Here is a 4247-nt window from a genome sequence, read left to right as displayed (position 1 = left end):
AAGGGTGTCAAATAAGGAGTGAAATGAAAAGCCGGAGGGAGGGATGTTGGTGGAAGAGGCGGGCGAGGTATCAATAGACAATAGGTGCAGGAGTAGGCCATTCGGCCCTTCTAGCCAGCACCACCATTCAATGTGATCATGACTGATCATCCCCAATCAGTACCCCGTTCCTGCCTTTTCCCCCATATCCCCTGACTCCGCTATTTTTAAGAGCCCTGTCTAGCTCTCTCTTGAAAGCATCCAGAGAACCTGCCTCTACCGCCCTCTGAGGCAGAGAATTCCACAGACTCACCACTCTCTGTGAGAAAAAGTGTTTCCTCATCTCCGTTCTAAATGGCTTACCCCTTACTCTTAAACTGTGTGTGTGGCCCCTGGTTCTGGACTCCCTCAACATCGGGAACATGTTTCCTGCCTCTAGCGTGTCCAAGCCCCTAACAATCAATAAGATGCCTTCTCATCCTTCTAAACTCCAGAGTGTACAAGCCCAGCTGCTCCATTCTCTCAGCATCTGACAGTTCCGCCATCCCGGGAATTAACCTTGTATCAATAGAATGCAGGTGCTATAACAATATTTAAAAGACATTTGTTCAGGTACCTGAAGCCTCGTGCTTTAGATATTCTCGCCATGGGAAAAATATTTTTTCCCCTCTACCTTCTATATTCTTTTAGAGATATAGCGTAGAAACAGGCCGTTCAGTAAACCGTTACAACGTTGACCAGCGATCACCTATACACTAGTTCTATCCTACACATTAGGGACAATTTGTAGAAGCTACAACCTGTACATCTTTGGGATGCGGGAGGAAACCGGAGCACCTGGAGAAAACCCACGCGGTTACAGGGAGAGTATACAAACTGTGTACAGACAGCACCGTACAGTCAGGATCGAACCTCTACCGCTGCCTCCCTCATCTCCGTGATAGTTTTTTGTGCACTTTCATCAGACACCTCCTTAGCCTTTCAGCTTTCCCAACTCCAGGGAAAACAAACCCAGCCCCATTCCAATCTCTCCTTGTGGCTGCAAAGCTCGAAAACAGAAACTCCTCTGTACTCTCCCCTCCGCAAGTTGAGAGCATGTGTCATGTTCAGCAACATAAGAGGAGTTTTTTTTTTGAATGGAGGGAATAGCGAACTCTTATCGAAAACAAATGAGCACTCTGTGGCAGAAACAGACTGAGCCCTCCCGGATATAACACAATCGGATAGTGTATACTTAGGGTGCGGCAATGTGTCAAAGTCTACCTGGACTCTGGCCAGCTGCAATCACACCCAAGGGTGGTGGTTGTATGGAATGAGCTGCCAGAGGAGGGAGTGGGGGCTGGGACTATCATTTAAGAAACAGTCAGACAGTTACATGGATAGGACAGCTTTGAAGGGCTATGGGCCAAATGCAGGCAGGTGGGACTAGCTTAGCTGGGACATGTTGGCAAGTTGGGCCAAAGGGCCTGTTTCCACACAGTACCAATCTATGACTAGAAAGGACAGCAAGCTTTTAGATACTATAAACTGTAGAGAAAGTCGATGAAAATTCCATTAAAATATACATTTCTTTGACAAATAGCAGACATTCCAATCTAAAACTAAGTCAAAACCAATTTAACTGATAGCTCGTGGTTAGGAAGGAACTGTGCAGATGCTGGAAAATCGAGGGTAGACAAAAATGCTGGAGAAACTCAGCGGGTGCAGCAGCATCTATGGAGCGAAGGAAATAGGCAACGCTTCGGGCCGAAACCCTTTGGGTTTCGACCCGAAACGTTGCCTATTTCCTTTGGGTTTTGGCCCGAAACATTGCCTATTTCCTTCGCTCTATAGATGCTGGAGAAACTCAGCGGGTGCAGCAGCATCTATGGAGCGAAGGAAATAGGCAACGCTTCGGGCCGAAACCCTTCTTCAGACTGATGCTCCTTTTGATGCCTGTTCTGTGCAGTTTCAACTGCAGTTAAACCGATTGAAAATGTCTATAAAATGTAAATCTATTTAAAATAACAATTGTGGGATTTAAAGTAAGGTATAAACATTGAATTAAGGTTTTAATGTTATGTCTTTGCACTAAATGTTGCAACCTTTATCCTTTAACCTTGCACGGTGTGTGGCTTGAATGTAATCATGGAATCTTTTCTTAACTAGATGGCTAACAAAATCTTTTCACTGCCTCTCGGTACACATGACAATAGTAAACCAAACTAAACTAAATCAGTGCGAACAGGTAATCGATGGTTGGAGTGGGCTTGGTGGGACGAGGGGGTAGAAATCTTGCTGCATCTTTAAAATTCAGTGTGCCAGTGGCATTAGTTGGAGAAGCCTAGACTGAGAAATGACACAGGAGAAACTCAGCGGGTGAGGCAGCATCTATGGAGCAAAGGAATAGGTGACGTTTCGGGTCGAGACCCTTCATTTCCCACTCAAACTCGGACAAAACTCGGATTAATAGCCAATAATCTGTTTATTTGCACTTTATCAGTTTAATTATTCATGTGTGGATATATTTATACAATGGTATATGGACACACTGATCTGTTCAGTATTCATGCCTACCATGTTCTGGTGTGCTAAAGCAAAGCAAGAATTTAATTGTCCTATCAGGGCCACATGACAATAAAGCTCTCTCTCTCTCTCTCTCTCTCTCATTAGTCTGAAGAAGGGTCTCGACCCGAAACGTCACCTATTCCTTCACTCCATAGATGCTGCCTCACCCGCTGAGTTTCTCCAGCATTTTTGTCTACCTTCGATTTTTCCAGCATCTGTAATTCCTTCTTAAAGAAATGACACCTGGTGACATGCTGAATAGTTTCCTTGATCCCCATTCCCTTTGTCCTATTTTCACACCTTACACTTCATTTTCTATGTATCTCCCTCTCCCCTGACATCAGTCTGAAGAAGGGTCCCGACCTGAAACATCACCCGTTCCTTCTCTCCAGAGATGCTGCCTGCCACTCCAACATTTCGTGTCTATCTACAGTTTCTTTCTGCTTTGTACATGTTCATACATGCTCGTTGCTACCCGACGCTAGCACAGTTCAAGCCGCAGGAGATCGCATGCAAGTGAAACATCTGCACCTTATTTTGGAAATAAATAACCAGAATTTAATTGAACAAAAGACAGCGAAGCAAATCTATCAATGGGTTCATGGTACACAGCAAAGCGAATACTCACACTGATGAATGGCTGATCGATCGAAGGTAATTTTGCACCTTAAGAAAGAGTCCACAGGGCTTGAGTCGGAAAATCAGTGCGGACTGAAAACAGGGTGAGGTATTTGTGTGCCCTTTGCTCCAATCAGAATGACGTTGATATCACCTACGTAGCCACAGTTGAGTTGGTAATCAGATCTGTTTTTTTAACAATGCATTATTCTTTCCATTATTTATTTTCCTCCCCTTTCATTTATGTCTCCTGGTGGTTGAAGCAACTCATTGTTTTCTCAGGGCTCGTGGTGGACGGAATAGAAATGGTGCTACCTGCCTCCAAGTTGAAGGGGGAGGAGAGTTATGTATGAAATATAATGAACATACTTGATGTCTTGCACAATGGTACGCATGCGCAAGGGGGAGACTCAATGTGGCGTTCAGATTCAAGAAGTTTGTTAGTTGACTCCGTGTCTGAGTGTTATTTAAAGTCCGTTCCAAGCAACAAATGTACAACAGAATTTTGAAGAAGGAGTAAAAGACTATTGGACATCTTAACATAATGACATGATTGCCCCATACACAATTGCACAACCCTCCCTTGCCTAACCATTCCATCCGCCATAAAACTCTGGCCATCTGCTGGGGAGAAGGAATAGGTGACGTTTCGGGTTGAGACCCTTCTTCAGACCTGAAGCATTTTTGTGTCTATCTTCGGTGTAAACCAGCATCTGCAGTTCCCTCCTGCACATTCTGTCTGTCCGATGACTCAGAAATCCTGTCGGAAGGAACTGCAGATGCTGGTTTACACTAAAGGCAGACACAAAAAAAGCTGGAGTAACTCAGCGGGACAGGCAGCATCGCTGGAGAGAAGGAATGGGTGGCGTTTCGGGTCGAGATCCTTCTTCAGAAATCCTGTGGTCAGTTCATCTGTGTTTACCACCTTCCCAGAAACTGAGCTGGACCCTGGTTCCAGCGCTTTGCTCAAACTACCTGGGCCCTGGTTTACACACAAACCTCAACACCTTAACAGCAGAATTAGGCCATTCAGCCCATCGAGTCTACTCCGCCATTCAATTATAGAGTGCAGGAGAACCCGCTGGCTGTACTGTACCTAATGA

At 45.0% G+C, this 4247-nt stretch overlaps 1 protein-coding gene across 1 annotated transcript in view; it reads right to left on the bottom strand.

Moving 5' to 3' along the window:
- Positions 1-3291, bottom strand: part of LOC129713505 (creatine kinase U-type, mitochondrial-like) — a 32837-nt gene extending 29546 nt beyond the window's left edge. Inside the window, exon 1 of the mRNA XM_055662574.1 lies at positions 3155-3291. The gene's annotated coding sequence lies outside the window, so the exon portion shown is untranslated. The remainder of the gene's footprint in view (positions 1-3154) is intronic.
- Positions 3292-4247: the final 956 nt, after the last annotated feature.

The sequence above is a fragment of the Leucoraja erinacea genome, chromosome 36, assembly GCF_028641065.1.
Source record: "Leucoraja erinacea ecotype New England chromosome 36, Leri_hhj_1, whole genome shotgun sequence".
NCBI lineage: Eukaryota > Metazoa > Chordata > Chondrichthyes > Rajiformes > Rajidae > Leucoraja > Leucoraja erinaceus.
This window is presented reverse-complemented; position numbering and strand designations above follow the sequence as displayed.